The sequence below is a fragment of the Gossypium hirsutum genome, chromosome D06 (genome assembly GCF_007990345.1).
Source record: "Gossypium hirsutum isolate 1008001.06 chromosome D06, Gossypium_hirsutum_v2.1, whole genome shotgun sequence".
NCBI lineage: Eukaryota > Viridiplantae > Streptophyta > Magnoliopsida > Malvales > Malvaceae > Gossypium > Gossypium hirsutum.
In genome coordinates, this window is record NC_053442.1 from 37,454,772 (window position 1) to 37,475,047 (window position 20,276).

The 20,276-nt window shown below is 34.5% G+C and overlaps 1 non-coding gene across 1 annotated transcript; it reads left to right on the forward strand.

Moving 5' to 3' along the window:
• Nucleotides 1-2,523: 2,523 nt before the first annotated feature.
• LOC121219011 (small nucleolar RNA R71) lies at nt 2,524-2,629 on the forward strand. The gene has a single exon (XR_005915492.1). It is a non-coding gene; the product is annotated as a small nucleolar RNA R71 (small nucleolar RNA).
• The last annotated feature ends 17,647 nt before the right edge of the window (nt 2,630-20,276 follow it).

Genomic DNA, 20,276 nt, shown 5'->3' on the forward strand with positions numbered 1-20,276 from the left:
AGGTCCTTTTTGAATGAATTCACAATCCTAATGCTAATATTAAGCATTTAATTTCTCATGCATTCACTGTCACACAACAATTTATGCAATTAAAACACGAAAATAAATTTTTGGCTCGGTAATGTGGTCTCGAAACCACATTCCGACCAGGGTCTAATTTGGGTTGTCACAGTCTACTCAGTTTAAAGATTCGGTAATTTCAAAACCTTTATTTCATCCCAATTCGTTCCTCGCACATGGATCCATGGTTTGGATCGCCAGATGAATTAATTTTGCTGCGCTGTGGGGGTGCCGGCGTTCCAACAACTATTCACCAAGTAGGATCCCAGGAAAAGGAGGTTAGTCAAGTTTGACTATTTAAATACCTATCTTTCCTAGACAGATCCAATCCAAGACATGTACATGTCTATTGCCACACTTCTTATTTTGCAAGTTGTTCAATTTTATTAATGATTTTAACCTCTTGTTTTATTATCCGAGAAATAAAAAATATCCTAAAAGATCTCTAAGCCTAAAAACTTAAAATATCCTAAAAAATAAAATAAAGTAAAGTAAAGACAAGATCCCGCCCATATTTATTTATTTAATATATGCAATATTCTATCTGATTTCCTTCTCATGCCTTTTTAGGTTCACAGGCAACCCTACTTCCTGTATTTCAATCAAAACTTGAAACATTAATCTCCCTGGTTCAACCCAGGGTTTTGGAAAGAATTCCTTCATATTTGTTTCCAACAAATTTAGATTGTCATCCTTGCCATTGTTACTTGGTAGACCAGATGCCAAGATATGCTCTAATGGATCGTTTGCTGAGTTGATTCCCTCACTTGTAAAGACCAATGATTCTATCTTGGATGTTGAAGAACATTCCTCACCTGCATCACGATATTTAATAGATTTGAATAAATTAAAGGCTACCTGATCATGTTGTACTCGCATGGTGAGTTCCCTTTTCTGGACATCTATCAATGTTCTCTCATATTCCAAAAATGGCCTTCCTAGAATAATAAGGACATTCTTATCTGCTTAAAAATCCAAAATAAGAAAATCACCAAGAAAAATAAATTGGTCAACACGTACTAGAACATCTTCAATCTTTCCCTCCGGATATGTTATCGATTGGTTTGTCAATTGAAGTGTAACATCTAACTTCACCAATCCCCAATCGCTTGAATAGAGACTTGGGCGTTAGATTTATTGTTGCTTCCAAATCAAATAGAGCCAATCCACAATAAGAGTCTACAATGTAACAAGGTATGGTAAAACTCCTCGGATCCTTCATTTTCAACGGCAGTTTATCTTGCAAAAATACGTTACATTATTTTTTTCAAGGCAACTGTCTCGAATTTCTTCAACCTCCTCTCTTTAAAGAAAATATCCTTTATGAATTTGGCATAATTCTGCATTTGCTGCAAAGCTTCCACAAAAGGGATGTTGATATGTAATTGTTTAAGAATATCTAAAAATTTCTTAAATTGTACCTCTTATTGATACTTCTGAAGTCTCTACTAATAAGGAGGTGATAGAGTTTTAACCATGACAGAATTACTGTTTTAAGGTGTGGATGTCCTTGTGTTTGCCATGGTCATTGAACTTTAGGATGATTTTTTTGTGCTTGGTTTTCAGTAGGAGTCACAAGAGGAGGATTCTACACTGTGGGAACTTCAACATTTGATTGAACTTCCTCCCAATTCTTAGCTACCACGGGCTCGTCTTCAATTTCAACAGTCCTTGGTTTCAGCATTTTTCCACTCCTCAAAGTAACAACTTCACTTGGTTCTTTGCATGTACTCCTCGGATTTATAGTGTAACTTGGCAAAGCTTTTTAGGCCTGCTTGTGAGCTCGTTGGCTAACTGTCCCATCTAGCTCTCCAGATTTCTTAGAGTCACATCATTTTTGGCCAAATATGCTTTCAATAGGTTCTCCAAACTACTTGAAGACTCTATTGGCTGAGGTTTCTGCATCTGTTGAGAAAAACCTGGAAAATGATTTGAATGTGAAGGCATATAGGAATTACCTGGACTAGTCCTTTGATCATTGCAGGAGAAATTGGGATGATTCTACAATGAAGGGTTCTAGTAAGTTTATTTTGATCTTGGCCCACTTTTATTATGGTTCTGGTTGACCATGTAATGGATGGATTCTGGGTTCAATAGGCAGTATTTGCACATATGAGCATCTCTGCAATAAATACAAGAGATAATTTCAAATTGGCTTGGTTGTTGACCTGACATATTAGCATTAAAATTGTTAGCAGAAAAGTTCTTAAGCATGGAAGTTATAGAAGATACCTAGGCTGCCAAAGACATAAGTAGATCACCTTCATGAACTCCGACCACTTTTCTTCTTGTAGCTACTTGAGTAGTTTACGACTGATAATTGTTGCTAGAGATCCTTCAAGGATCTCATATGCTTCATTGTATGATTTTACAAGAAGAGATCCATTAGCTGAAGTGTCTACCACCATTTTTGTATGTGTGTTGAGACCATTGTAAAAAGTCTCCAACTAAATACAGTGAGGAATGCCATGACGAGTACATTTCTGCAACAACTCCTTGAATCACTCCCATGCATCATAGAGAGATTCATAGTCAAGTTGTTGAAATGTGGCAATTCGTTTCTGAGCTTGGCATTTCTACTCGGTGGAAAATACTTCATCAAGAATCATTCAGTTGGACCATTTGAAAACTTACCCTATCTTGACTACATTAAAACTATTCCATCACATACCATATTGGCCATCGAAACATCCATTAAAACTTAGCCATATGAACACATACCATCAAGGCATCAAAAGTAGCAAAAGTACATCAACCGAAATGACGTATACATGCTAAACTATCAACCAACATTCAATTAACATCAAACATAAGTCCACCTATACATGTCATTATAACATTGGTCAAAACATCAAAAACTACAAATATAATCGTTGGATAGTGTGATAGATCTCCGAGGAGCTTCCAATTATCTATAAAACATGGAAAATAAAACCATGTAAGCATAAAATGCTTAGTAAGTTCGTAAAACATGAACATAACTTTTCATTTCAATGCATAAATTTAAACTTAAACATGATACATTCCAATTATAAGCTTGGCACAAGCCTAAGCATCATGAACAGCACATGTTAGTGCAACAACTCATAATTCACTTGAATTAACATAAGGTAAGTCATTGTACATGGACAACATCATTTGAAATCGTCAAGTTCATGAACATATATATACTTTCATTGAACACTTCCTTTCCAATCCTTTCCATAGATTCATGACATAAGTCATTTGAACACTTACCATTCTTTTCCTTTTCATACCCATTGAACCATTTAGAATAACATCGGGTACGTGGGAAAGCTCACACTAAGTGTGATAAACATATAATCGTAACCTTTCCTTTTCCTTTACATCGTTGCTCACATGAGCTGTGAAATGGGTCTGCTGACACAAGTTGTAGGTCAGAATGTAAGCTACACGATGCTGCTCACACAATCTGTAGAGGATTCGCAACAAATGCAGGACCTCAGCCATTAGTAGGACATTCAAGACCAGCACCCGAAACATGGTAACCCTAATGACATGTCATTTGTATCCTACATATTATTGAGGTTCAAATGAGACTCGATAATTGTTGTAACATTGTTGGATTTCCACATTTAATTTCATGGAAAACAATAAATGAATATATAATTCAATATAACATTAAAACAATATTTAACCTTACGAACTTACCTCGATGACAAAGACGTCAAAATGAGATCAACTAATCTGAGACTTTAGCTTTTCCTCAATCCAGATCCGTACAAGGTCTTTCTTGATCTAAATAGGCAATTCAATCCATTTAATACTTATACTATTCAATTCAGTCTAAGATTCATAATTTTACAAAATTACAATTTTGCCTCTAATATTTTGACTTCTTTACAATTTAGTCCTTAAGCTCATAAATTGAAATTTAAGCAATTTCATCCACATTTCATTCTAGCCAAATGCTCTAGGGACTTATACCAACCCATACAAATCAACATTTTACAATTTTAACATGGAATTTTACTACTTTTATAAATAAGTCTATAAATGACAAATTCATAAAAAATCCCTTTACAAAACTAGTTTATTTAACAACAAGGACTCATAATCTTCCATCAAACATCAAAAACCATACAAGAATATTCATTGCAAAAACCTAAACCTTGAATAGTTTTGCAAATTGACCCCCGAGCTAGCTAGATTAAGCTACAACAACTTAAAAAACATAGAAATCATTAAAAACGGGATAAAAATTACTCACATGCAATGGATGAACTAGTTGAACCTTCAAGCACTCTTCAATGGACTTTTTCTTTCTTATTTTCGGTGGAAGAGATGGACTAAAAAGATGATATCCTTTGTTTCTTTATTTTACTTTAACATATTTATTTACTAAATTAACCTTAAAAACACTTAGTTTTATGTCCATAAATGTCCACTAATAATAATGGTCTAATTACCTCATTAATCCCCTTACTTTAAAATTTCATAACTAATTGATACCTTTAACTTATAAAACACTACTTTTGCACCTATTACAATTTAGTCCTTTTTACTTAATTAAACATGCAAACGTCAAAATTTCTTAACGAATTTTTTAGACAACCTTATTAACACTCCACAAACATTAGAATAATAATAAAATATAAATTTTATTGTTAGATTTGTGGTCCCAAAATCATTGTTCTGAATTCACTAAAAACGAGTTGTTACAGTAATGCCACATAATTAGCTCTCACGAGTACGCATAACATAACATTCATTACTAACATAAGCACAATGAATCTCTACTCTCACCTTTATAGATTTTACTCATCATTAGCAACCTTTTATTCTAAGACTTGAATATTGCTTTCAACATCATCGAAATTAGCTCGATTGGAAGATGTCTTTATCTATAGAAAAACATAATTCATTTTGAGTCAGGAGTTATCACACTATCACAAGTTATATAATGGCATGTATTTCTAGACTCCATACATGCTACGTTTAGTCCGAGAACTAACTAAACTATAGCACTGATACCACTAAATATAACACCCCTAACTCATATCCATCGCTGGATTAGGGTTACGGAGCATTACAGTACAATTAGGAACATTTAAACTTAATATCATTCAATAACATAATCAAATCATAAACCAATCATATACATACCATCCCTAAATTTAGCGCTCGAGGCCCTAAAAACACCATAGAAGCAATTCAAGACCAATTTTAAATAAATCAGAAAGTTTATGAAAAAGTTAGAAAATTGGACTGTAGGGGTCACATAGTTGTATGACTTACACGGTTGAGACACACGCTCATGTCTCAAGCCATGTAATAATCGAAATAGGGACACATGGTCGTGTCCCAGCCTGTGTCTGTGCCCTTATAACTCTCTGAGTTGGGTCACACGGCCAAGCCACATGCCCGTGTCCCTGGCCGTGTGTTAGGCCATGTAATAGCCTTACTTGCATGCCTTAAAACCTACAGGGAACACACGACCGTGTCCCATGGCCGTGTGTCACACACGGCTGAGTCACACGCCCATGTCTCAGGTCGTGTAGACATGATATTGGCCAAAATCAAGTCCTTTCCATTACCAACATAAACATGTACCTAAAAGCATTTTGTGTACAACTTAAAAGCTTCAATATCTTACCAAAACATGCATGAAATGACCATTTCAAATGACCAAATTCATTCAACCAATATATCATACAAGGCACCTTAAATGCAAACATACAAATTTACTTAAACATATACATATTCCTAACCACATTCATTTATAGTCATCTATCTCATTAACATCTCAAAACAAGCCATATCTTAACATAAACCATTTCAACAAAATCTCACCATTTGACCCATATCATTCATGCATCACAAACATTAAAATGACAGAATTCAACCATTACCAAAATGGTACCGAAACAACCAACATATACAAACCAAAGTCAACATCCAAGCCTTCAACTAAACATCAAACATAAGTCCACCTATACATGCCATTATAACCTTGGCCAACACATAAAAAACTACTGATATAATCGCTGGATAGTGTGATAGATCTCTGGAGAGCTTCCAAACTGATTGAGCTTTCAATAATCTTCAAAGTAAAGTAAAGTAATTATGTAAGCAATGAATGCTTAGTAAGCTTGTATACTTTAAACATAACATTTCATTTCAATAATGAACTTTATAGGGTAAATATAAACCAATACCAATGCCACAAGATTTATCAAACTATATAACTATCAACTCACAAATGAGTAAGTCCATCAACATCGCATATATTTTTCATTCCTAAAATAATAAGATTTTATAAGACATATTATACAATCATTAACCTTTTCATAAGACTATGAACCACTCCATATAATTACTTACCATTCCATTTACTTAGCATAAGCTTAAATAACAATATCAATTCACGAATTAGTGTATTTATTCATGACATCGGTAAATTCATCCATAGCATAAGTAAAATTCTGACATATAAGTACGCCATTCAACTCATCAATCTTTTTATCATCATATTTACATCTCAATTATAAACTTACCATTTCATTACCTTTTCTTACCCGTTTCATTTGCATAATACAAGATATAATCATAAACATCAACCATAACCACAAGCTTGACACAAGCCTAAACATCATCATCAATACACAAGTTAATGCATTTATACATAACTCTTTTGGGATCAACCACATGATAAGCCATTTCATAAGAAAATATATCTTTGATTCCTTCAACCTTTTCATGAACATAAGGATATTTACATTTGGACACTTACCATTTCAATGTATATCATTAAGATTAAGCATGATATAATCCAACCATAAGCTTGGCACAAGCCTAAGCACCATCCACAACACATGTTAGTGCATTAACACATAATTCACTTGAATTAACATAAGGTAAGCTGGGTGTACATGAACAAACTACTTTTGAATTCATCCTTTTCATGAACATAGAAATACTTTCATTGAACATTTCCATTTCAATCATTTTCATAGATTCATGACATAGTTCATTTGAAAACTTACCATTCCTTTCCTTTTCATGCCCGTTGAACCATTTAGAATAACATTGAATATGCGAGAAAACTCACATGAAGTGTGCTAAACATATAACCATAACCTTTCCTTTTCCTTTACACCGTTGCTCACAAAAGCTGTGAAATAAGCCTGCTCACACAAGTTGTGGGTCGAAATGTAAGCTACACAATGCTACTCACACAATCTATACAGTATCCGCAACAAATGCAGGACCTCAGCCATTGATAGGGCATTCAAGACCAGAGGCCGAAACATGGAAACCCTAATGACATGTCATTTGTATCCTACGTATTCCTAAGGTTCAACCGGGACTTGTGACCTATCAATTTAACATAATGTGGATATATTCACATATATATTGATTCTTTTACATTAAAAACAACATAATAAACATTTAATTTAATTAACATTATAATCATTACAATTCATACGAACTTACCTGACTAAATTGCAGAAATGTCAAAGTACAGGGGCTATTCAGTAATGCCCGTGTCCTCACCCGTGTAACTCATTAAGTAGGGTCGCACGGCTGTGTCAAATGCCAGTGTCTCAAGCTGTGTAACTCTCAAAATAAACCCACACATCCGTGTGCCAGCCCATGTAACTAATTGAATGCATGCAAATAAACCTACAGGAGACACACAGCTGTGTTCCAGACCATGTGGACAAAAATTTTCCCAAAATCAAGCCATTTACAACACTAACTCATGTATACACCTATAGCTCTTTTGTGCCCACAATCAAGACCTAAAAACCTTACCAAAACATGGATATAATGACCAATTCAATAGTCCTAAATCAATCAACCACTATGCCATTCAAGGCACTTCAAATACATTCATTCAAAACTTACCTAAACATGTAAATTTTACCACATTTCAATCATACACATCTAACTCAATATTTTCCCAAAACATACCATATCTTGACCATATTCAAACCAATTAAACACATACCATTTTAGCCATTCAAACATGCAACATAACCTAGCCACATTAACACACACTAACAAGGCATCAAAAGTACCCAACCAAGTAACGTATACAAACCAAATCATCAACCAAACATTCAACTAAACATCATTATAAGTCCACCTACACATGCCATTATAACATTGGCCAAAACATCAAAGACTACTAATATTTATGCTGGATAGTGTGATAGATCTCAGATGAGCTTCCAAACCGGACGAGCTTTCGCTAATCTATAAAACATAGGAAAGAAACTACGTAAGCACATAATACTTAGTAAGTTCATATAACATAAACACAACTTACCATTCATTTGCATAATGTAAATAACATAATTAAAGCATCGACTAATACCACAAACTTGGCACAATGCTTATACAACATCAATAAATACTCAACTTAGTGCATTTATACATGGTTCAAATGAGTTCATCCATAACAAGTAACTTACATATTTGTTCATACCATTTAAATCACCATTTCCTTTTCATAAGCACCTGATATATTTAATTGGAACACTTACCATATCTTTTTCTTTTCATGCTCGTTGAACCACTAGAATATCATCAGATACTCGGGAAAGCTCACACGAAGTGTGCTTAGACATATAACCATAATCTTTCCTTTACATCATTGCTCACACAAGCTTTGAAATGGGCCTAGTCGCACGAGCTGTGGGTCGAAAGGTAAGCTACACGATGCTGCTCACATGAGCTATGGAGTACCTGCAACAAATGCAGAACCTCAGCCATCGGTAGGACATTCAATATCAGCACCCAAAACATGAAATCCCTATGACATGTCATTTGTATCCTAAGAATTCCTAAGGTTCAACCGGGACTTAATGTCCATCATGGCATTTCCTTGGATATACATTGATTAATACCATTTTAAATACATAATAACATACAAATGAATAACATGAATATAGTAATCTGTACATACAAACTTACCTCGACGACTAGGGCGTAGAAATGGAATCGAACTAATCTAAGGCTTTAGTTTTTCCCTGATCTAAATTTGTACGTGGTCTATCTTGATATAAATAGATAAATTAAATCCACTTAATACTTCTATTATTCAATTTAGTCCACATTTCACATTTTTGCAAAATTACTATTTTTCCCCTAACGTTTTAAATTTTTACAATTTAGTCCTTAAGCTCATAAATTGAAATCTAAGTATTTTCATCCCCCGTTCAAGGTAACCTATTTCATTACGGACCTATATCAACTTTTACAAACCATCATTTCATAAAGGTAACTTGTACTTTTACTAATTTTACAAACAAGTCCCTAAATACAATTTTCATCAAAACTCACTTTGCAAAACTTGTTTATTTATCATTAAGAACTCATAATCTATCATTAAATATAAAAAATCATACAAAAGAATTCATGACATAACCCTCAATCTTTAATAGTTTTACAAATTGATCCATAGGCTAGCTAGATTAAGCTAAAACGACTTCAAAAACATAGAAATCATTAAAGACAGGATCAAAATCACTTACATGCAAGCAATTAAAGTTGCCGAACGAAGAAACCCCTGCTATGGCTTTTCTTCCTTCCAATTTTAGGTGGAAAAAGACTAAAAGATGAATGAAATTTTGGTTTTATTTAATTTAACCTTAATTACTCATTTACCTTATTAACCTTTAAAAACATTCAAAATTTAAAATAAACCTTGCCATGAATACCTAATAACTACACAAATGATCTAATTACCATTTAAGTCCAATCACTTTAAATTTCCATAGCTAATTAACCCTTTTAACTAATGAACCTCTACATTTATAATTTTTACGATTTAGTCCTTTTTACTTAATTAATCATGCAAAAATCAAAATTTCTTAACGAAATTTTAATACGGCCCTACTAACATCCCATAAACATTAAAATAGTAATAAAATAATGATTTACTCATTATTTTTTGATCCCGAGTCCACTATTCTGATTTCACTAAAAATGGTTGTTACATAGGGTAATAACATCAAATCATTCAGAAAGTTGCAATCTCCAATCTTCAAAGGATAGTTTTTACAAACTTTATCGACTAAAACATAATGACTTAAAGGGTTCCTTACTTTAATCATAAACTTAGTAGACTCAAAAGGTATTTTCTTATCTGACACTAAAGTTGTGCATACATATGAGTGCGTTGGTCAATTAAAGCATTAACATTAGTATCAAAGACAGAAAATGTACCAGTGATCACATTAGGTGCTGAAGCTTCCTCTCGAGCATGAATTGTGTAAGCCCTAGCTAGTGCCCGTGCCTTAGATCTCACAGTAGAATCTTTCGTCCCACTATGACTGTTACCCGTATTTTCAGTGTTTCAGGGTGGTCTCCCTTTTGCAGCTGTATTACTCGTTTAAGTACTCTAGGCCTTTTCTTTATCAAACCTTTCAAAGCAATCTTTGAGATAATGCTCATAAGAACCACATTTAAAACACGACCCATCTTTCAGTCTACACTCACCAAAATGTCATCTATTACATTGCTGACATTCAGGCTTGTTATTTTTAACACTACCCACACTCGCTACGAATGTAGCCTGAGGTTTTGAGCTCGAATGTTGTTTTCCTCTATCTTTTCCAGAATAACCCACGAAGCTAATGAACGACTATGAAATTATTTTTATTTCTTCAATGTAAACAAGAATGATTTTCCCATAGGTCATTTTCTTGAATCACAAGTCTCAGAATTCGCTTTTCTTTTTGTTTTGCTGAGTTCTTCAGCCTTGGGCGCTCTGTCAACCAAAACTACAAATTCTTTTAACTCAAGAATCCCAACTAGCAACTTAATATCCTCATTTAAACAGTCTTCAAATAGAGTGTACATAGCAACCTCTATTAGTATGCATTCCCGAGCATACTTACTGAGTTACACAAATTCTTTATCGTACTCAACTACTAACATACGACCTTACTTCAACTCAAGAAAATCTTTGTGCTTCTTATCTAGGAACCTCTGACTCACATATTTCTTTCTGAACTCTGTCTGGAAGAATTCCCAGTTTACACGCTCCCTCGGTACCACCGCGATCAACGTGTTCCACCCCTGATAAGCAGAATCTTTTAACAGAGAAACAACACATTTCAAGCATTCTATCAGTGTACAAAACAATTCATCAAAAACCCTTATTGTTTTTTCTAACCAGAACTCGACTATCTCTGGATCGTCTTCAACTGTACCTCAAAATTCTTTAGCCCCATACTTTTAGGTTTTATCAACTGTAGGCTTACTCACTCGTACTAGTTCCAAACCCTGAGGAACTACAGGGACTGGTTGGGGTACAAGTAGGGGTGGAGGTCGTTGAGCCATTGGGTTCGTTCGCATGAACTCTTAGAACCATTCGGACATCACCTAGAAGAAAGCTTCTTTAGTCTTACCTCCTCGACCCTCAGATATGGGCCTACTTCCACTAGAAGTTGCCCCATGAACAGGGACTTGCACATTACTTTCTACTTCGTTGAAATCGGCTTGATTAGATGACATCTTATCTATATGAAGATATAGTTCAATTTGAGTCAGGAGTTATCACACTATCATAGGTTATATAATGACATGTTTTTCTAGACTTCATACATGCTACATTTAGCCTGAGAACCGACTAAACCTGGCTCTGATACCACTAAATGTAACACCCCTAACCTGAATATGTCACTGGAATAGGGTTATGGAACATTACCGTACAAACAAAACACTTAAACATAAATTTCATACATTATCATAATCATAACATAAACCAGCCATTCACATACATATAGTCCCTAAATCGAGCCCTCGAGGCCCTAGAAATGCTTTAGGAATTATTTAGGACTAAATTGGAAATATTTGGAAAGTTTTAGAAAAAGTTACAAAAGTTTAACTACAGGGGTCACACAGCCGAGACCCATGCCTGTGTCTCAAGCCGTGTAACCTTCGAACTAGGGACACACGATCGTGTCCCAACCCATGTCCTCACCCTGTAGCTCTCTGAGTAGGGTCACACGGCCGTGTCACACACCCGTGTGCCAAGCCGTGTGCGAGGCCTTGTAACTCACTGACATGCATACAAAGGAACCTACAGGAGACACATAGTCGTGTCGCCAAGCCATGTGTCACACACAGTTGAGTCACATGCCTGTGTCTCAGGCCGTGTGGACCTAAAATTTGCTTAAAATCAAGCCATTTCTAATACCAAATCATGTATAATCCTTTAGCCCTTTTGTGCACATAATCAAGGCATCAAAACCCTATCACAACATACATATAATGACCAATTCAAGAGTCCTAAGTAACTAACTAATATGCCATTCAAGGCACCTCAAATGCAATCATCAAGACTTACCTAAACATGTATTTGTTACCACATTTCAATCATCAATTATTATATCAATGCCTTTCAAGACATGTCATAACTTAACCATATTCAAGCTACCTCAAAACATACCACATAAACCATTCCAAAACATGCATCATAAGATAGCTATAACAACCCAATTTGGCAAGCATCAAATGGTATCAACCAAGACAACTTATACATACCAAATCATCAACTAAACATTCAACTAAATACAATTACAAGTCCACCTATACATGCCATTATAACCTTGGACAAAACATTCAAAAACTACTGATATTTATGTTAGATAGTGTCATAGATCTCTGACGAGCTTCCAAACCGATTGAGCTTTCAATAATCTATAAAACATAGAAAAGAAACTATGTAAGCACATAATGCTTAGTAAGTTTGTAGAAAATGAAACATAACTTACCATTTCCTTTATATAATACTAAGTATAAGCATAATATAACCCAAACAACAAGCTTGGCACAAGTCTATACATCATCATCAATACACAAGTTAGTGTATTATACATAACTAATTTGGATTAACCACATAATAAGTCATTTCTATATGAAATACATCATTTGATTCATTCATCCTTTCCATGAGCATATACATATTTCCATTTGAAAACTTACCATTTCAATCCCTTTCCTTACAGGTTGAACCATCTACAATATCATCAGGTACTTGGGAAACCTCACACGAAGTATGCTTAAACATATAACCGTAACCTTTCCTTTACATCATGGCTCACACGAGTTGTGGCTCAGAATGTAAGCTACACGATACTGCTTACACGAGCTGTGGCTCAGAATGTAAGCTACACGATGTTGCTCACATGAGTTATGGAGTATCCGCAACAAATGCAGGATCTCAGCCAGTGGTAGGACATTCAAGACTAGAATCTGAAACATGAAATCCCTAATGACATGTCATTCATATCTTATGAATTCTTAAGGTTCAACCGGGACTCTATAACCGTCAAATCATCATGGTTTTGGTACGATTAAACATCGATCCATTTACATTAAGATAAAATAATAACCATTCAAATTAACAACATTAATCCAATAATTGTTCTTATGAACTTACCTCTAAGACTAGGGGCTTAGAATCAAAATCAAACTAATCTGAAGCTTTAACTTTTCCCTAATCTAGATCCATACGTGGTCTATCTTGATCTAAATAGACAATTTCAATCCATTTATTACCTCTAGTATTCAATTTAGTCCTAATTTCATATTTATACAAATTTACTATTTTTCCCCTAACATTTTAACTTTTCACATTTTAGTCCTTAAGCTCATAAATTGAAATCTGAGCATTTTAATTCCCTATTCAAGTTAACCGAATCTATTAGGACGTGTATCAACCCATATAAATCATCATTTCATAAATTTGCCATAGGAACGAGGGTCCATGTTGATATGCATACAATGAAGAAAAGATTGAAGCGGAGTTGTGGTCCACGCCAAAGGAAAAACTAAGATAGTCATACGACTAGTTAGAAGTAATGATAACATACGAGTTTATATGAAAATCCTTATGGCGAAGTTTAAGTCTGCGCACAAGATGTAATACTATGTATAGTGATAGACATAAGGTGAAAACAATAGTTGTATTATTCAAACTGTTAATGTGATTTTACATTGTACAATCAGTTACACATAATAAGTAAAACAAGGTAATTTAGCTATAATGATTTAGAAATTTTACTAGTTGAATAGTTACATAGGAAAGTAAAGTAGAAGTCTAAGTATGTCAGTCCTTAGGCATAGCACCCAAAACTCGGATCCGATTGATCAAGTTTGGTGGATGATGTTACAAGTCCCTTAACATATGTTCTTTGCATCCACACTTAAAACATTCTTTAGATAATTTTCGGCATTCCCTAGGATGCCTTCATTCACAATGTTCACAAAGTGGCCAACTTAACAATCTGGGCGAGCCACTTTTTCCAGCCTAAGTGTTATCCTGTTGTCGTGAATTATTTGATTAGAAGTTGTGTCTAACATTTCTTCCAGAGTTATGCGATTTACGATCCCTCTTGGATGTTTGTCCAGACTGTCCAAACATTCATTTCACAGACCTCGTTACAGTTCATGAAGCCACTACTCTAATTTCCTCAACAGCTTTCACTATATCCATTAACTCATCGAAGTTCATAGTGTCATGTGCTACCAGATAGAGTTGGATGTCGCGATGCAAACCAAAGCAAAACCTTTTGCCACGATCCCTTTCCAAAAAGACCATTGCAGCTATGTATTGGCTTAGTCACACAAATGTTTCCTCGTACTCAACTATAGACATTTTGCCTTGCATCAGATTAATGAATTCATGCATGTGAGCTTCCATGTACTACTCAGCCATGAACTTCTTCTTAAATATGTAACCTCCCAAACTTGGCCTAGACATTATGGTCAAATCGTGAAGGTCACACGGGGCACCTAAACTAAGAATCTACCTTATCATTGGTTGAAAACCTCAAATGCACTCTATTTTAAATAAAATTGCGGTTACCTTTTTTATTATGGAAAATGCTCAACTTTTATCAAGTCAAGTTAATAACATTGGCGTGATTTTGAGAAAAACACATTGCTCGAATTGCTTTTGAAAATCCTTATTAAATATAGTTGTAGTGAAATATTGATTAAAGAACCAATTATTTATTAAGCCGAGTGAGATGCTCAATCCACTTTCAGAATATGCTTATAAATCAATTTAAATTATGAAGTTATGCATGCATAAAAATCCCCAAAATAGAAATAAACCCAAACAATAGTTCAAATAACTTTACAGTCGAAAAGCCAAAAAAATTTAGGGAACTTTAAATAAAATAAAATTAAATAGAGTCTAATCTAAATTCCATCGTACGTCCGCTTGCCATGTCTGGTCCTAGTCCCATTCATTACCTGAGAGGTTTCTAGTAATGCAGTGAGCTAACTAGCTTAGTGTGAGTCTAATCAATAAGCACATTCAACAATCATTTAGGATCAATCACACAGAACATCCATGTAAACTATTCATAGCAACCATAACAACATTACAATGAGTTATGGACATATCGTAATGCAAGAATGAATTCCTACCCCAACCATTCGCTACACACCACGAGTTCCCCAAAACTCGTCTGCCAAACTCCAAACAATGCGACCAAAGCTCGATGTGGTTAAACAACCATATAAACATATTATAGATATTCTTCTATTTAATATATAATGCGATAAAATCACCAATCTCCACAGTACACCTGGTGCAGTGCACTGACTAAATATAAATGCAAACTTAATATGCCGCTAGAACTCTATAAAACTCCTTCGTCAACCACAATATTGTTGGAACGCCGGCACCCCCACGGCGCAGTAAAATTTACTGCATCTAGTGATTCAAACCATGGATCCATGTGTGAGGAACGAATCGGGGTGAAATAAGGTTTCAAAATTACCGAATCTTTAAATTGAATAGACAGCGACGCCTCGGTAACGAGTATTCTATTCTACAATTGAACCAAGCCGCAACCTTTAGTGACTCTAGCCTCTACGCAGTCCACCCAGTTGACAACGAATAGAAGAAATCCCCAAAACTATTTTTTAAGTAGACTTTGCTTGACGGCTGCTAGACCTTTTAAGCAAAGGGAAAAAAATGGGATTTTATCCTTTTTTAGGGTTTTAAAAAAAACTCCCATATCCCTCTTATAATTGGTATATCTATATATAATGAATCATAATTCATTAAGTAAATTAAATAAATATAACAATGTTTTAAACCGAAAATTATAATTATATTAATTATAATAATGATTTCGGTAAACTATATTTATTTGAATTTATATACGAACCAAAATCATATAATATGTTCTCATTATGTTTACAACAACCTTGTACATATAATATGTTCGATATTTGATTACCCAATTAAATTAATTCTACAATTAATTTAATTCATGTGACAACCAAACACAATACCAACTATGTTTTATTCCGTTCATTTCAACCATAGGGTGTGACCCTATAGGTTCTTGTAACGTTAGCAGTAATACTAGAACGATTCTAATGTTACAAACAATGAGTAGCATCTAGCAATGCATCATTGCTACCTAAGTTACAAGAAATCTTTATTCGACATAACCTTTTTGTGATTAACCTTTCATGCATTAATCCTTAAGTCCTTTATCTCTGGGTTGGACACAAGTCATGGAATAGTCACACTTGAATAGTCCATCCCATGTTCCTTGATATCTTAAGTAGACTATAATATACAAATAAGTACGACATCTCATATCAGCTTATTTGAGCATGGCCATGCATTTCTAGTCTCACTCGATCAACCATATCCCTCTACATAGATCGTGGTATATCAAACATCACCCTTTATAGAACAACCAGTTACGATGTACGTTTGACTGTATCAAAATATACAATTCACGATGTTAGGATAATGATGATCTCAAGTCTGAGGATCATATACATATTAATCATTATGAGTAATGTTGTGACAATTACATAATAATCCAAGAAACATACTCATAACGGGTTAGTCAAATATGTTGTTCTCTAACATACATATTCATGCATTGATTTTGATACTCCATATCAATGACAACTGTTTATCATCAATCAACTACATGTTAGTTTTAACGCATTATTGTTGTCCTAGCCAACAATAATACTTGACTAAGGACCCCTTTTTAAGAATAATCATATTATTCTCAGGACATTATTATAAAACAGTTTATTTATACACACAGAAAAGAAACTGAAATAATAATGGTAACGCCTTATATTAATAAACATGATAAATCAAGTATATTATTACAACCATCTCATGATTGATCTTTGGGCATACTCTAGCAAACATCTCACCCCATGCACATGCGATATGTCATACAAGATTTCAATCGAAGAATGTTTCATACTTATTCTTTTAGTAGCATAGATTACATGTCATCATTATAACGTTCACATATAAATCATTTTGTTTCACCATCAATACGGTGGCATTTAATCATATCATTAATCATTAAAACTTTGGGAAAATATTTCCAGTACATGTATAGAAATTTTTCCATTCAATACTTTTCATGGCATTTTATCCAAAAATATTTTGAGCATTCAATAACTATTTCTAAAATAACACATGCCATACATACAATCAATCACACAATACCAACAAACCTTTCAAATCAATATCAAGCAATTAACTATTTAGTCAACCAAACAATTTTGCAAACATGCCATTTAGTCAAGGTCAGTAACATACCTGATTTAGCCACTTTAACACATTCACTTAGTGAATTAACTAAGCCTGACCAGCAAGCTTAATCTACATTCAGATCATATATAATATTATCAAAATCTTCAAGTTAACAATTTAGGACCTACACCTTATTTCATACTACTGCAGCACACTGACAAAACCCGTAGTTTCTCCTTAAGACCTTAAATCGAGCCTAAATTAAAAATAAATATTTTATCGAAGTAATACACCATTTAAACAAACCTAAAAAACCCTCTTATGGGGTACAAATCAAACAACATAATTTTAATAATTTTTTGGATCTAAATTAACTAGGTTTCTTACACTGGTTTGATGCGAAACATACGAGCAAACGTTTAACGACTTCATTGTCGGTTTGGGGAGATTGGGTTGGTTTCCTCAAAAATTAAGTCGAAACTATGCACTAGTCGACAAACTAACACACTTACGCTTCCCGAATTGTCAAATCTGAGTCATTGGATGATCAAGATTGAATTTCCCTAAGGAACATATGATTAAAGGCTGATTAGAAAAGGTTCTTAGGACCAAAATTTTTCTGGAAATAAATGGGAAAGATTAAAGAAAATAGCAGCCCCCTTTTGGTGCCTCTAGGCGTGGAGCACCACCACTAACAGTGGCAAGTCGAGGCTGATTTAAAAATCTAGTTGAAATAACTTTTGAAGGATGGAAAAATAACCATAAAATCATTAAAATTTCCCCCAACTCTAGATCTAGAAATTTGGGTAATCCCTTGAAATATTCATCAAGAAAATTAAAGAAAATAGGCACTTACACAAGCTAGAAGAGAGGGGCGGCAATGGCAATTTTTGTGCAGCAACAGGGATTGTTCTTGGAGGTCAAATATTTCATATTTATGGCTAGAAAAATAAAGAAAATGGCAGCAAGAAGGAGGAGATAATGATGCAATAACTTGTGGCAAAAGAAAAGAAAAAGAATATGGTGGTTGTAGGTGGTTTGGGCGGCGACAACAAGAGGAGAGGAAAGAAAAAATTAAAGGGAAAAGATGAGAGAAAAAGGGAAGGGTGGCTAGGGTGGAGGAAAATCAAGTAAGGGCTGATCAAATTAATTAAAATTGATATTTATACCTAGGTTTTACTAGGTTGGATGACACACATAAATGAAAAAGAGGGATTTTTTCAAAATTAAATTATTTGCTAAGGAAGGGAATCGAACTTGGGAGCTCAATTTAACTTTCATGCTTCCTCATTTTTCTTTTAACCACTGGGCTAATGTAACACCCCTAAACGCTCTCTATCGCCAAATTGGGGTCGCGAGCATTATTAACCAATCACCAACATTTACATCCCTCAAAATCAAAAGTGCAAGCTAACTATTAACATTATATCATACAAGGGCAAACTATACTAATTTAATATTCACATAATAGTGTCTTATTCAATCTAATAATAAATCATACTATACATTGCTAAACTTGGTCTTCTATTGTCTACACTCTTATCACTATTTATCCCCTCTTGAAAGCTAAAAGTTGGATACATAACAAGACTATTCCAATTATTAGCTTTAGAGTATTGGTCCATACTCTGACTATTCCTACCTTCGATGGTATTTGTAGAATGAAATAATTCACCTAATTTAGGTTTGCTAATTCATTCCAATTTAGAGTAAAAGTTACTCTTAAAACCCTATTACGAGTCTACGAGACCCTAAAAATATTCTAAAAATAGGCAGGGACTAATTTGGAACAAATTTGAAAGTTTAGGGCCATTTTCAAAAATACCTAAAATAGGGGACACGCGACCATGTGGCCAGGCCGTGTGAAATGCCCCAGACCGTGTGACTGTCAAAGTTGGGACACACGGCCGTGTAGCAACCCATGTCTCTGCCTGTGTAACTTACTAACTTGAGACACACAGTCGTGTCCCCACCCGTGTCTCTGCCCGTGTAACTCACTTACTTGGGTCACACGTCTGTGTTGCAAGTCATGTGTTAGCCCGTATGGAAACTACACCTATACTATTTTTCAACATGCTCAGGGCACATGCCCATGTGTTTTGCTCGTGTGTGACACATGACTGTGTGACAAACTGTGTCTCAGGCCGTCTGCACCTAAATGTACCTTAAAACTCAAGTTTACCAAATTATGATTACTTGGGCATAAGCAACCATTTCACCAGCCATTTAACGTAATCAAAACACAATTAAACATGCTGAATTCATACCAAAACAACCAACTTAAGTGCCTAACCAATGTACCCTCATTGGTACCACAATTAATATCATCAAACATGTTAACAAAGAATCAACCATTCAAAGCTTTCATTCATACTAATTTTGCGATAATTGAACTAATATTTAGCTACTTAGACTACTAAATTTTAAGCTAAAGACATACCAAAACTATAAACTAGGCTAACATACCAACATAGCCTCAACCACAACCATATATACAATTAACCATCATTTCACTAGCAAACCAAAATATGAAGACATTATAAACAACATCAACAAAGGACTTCCTAGGTACATGCCATTACAAAATAAGATTCACCTCACTTGAGCTTAGGATTTGTTTTTGGATGCTGAGTCGACGATAAGTTGAAAGGTACCTAGCCTGCGTATGGAAAACAAAACCGCACGCTGAGTAAAA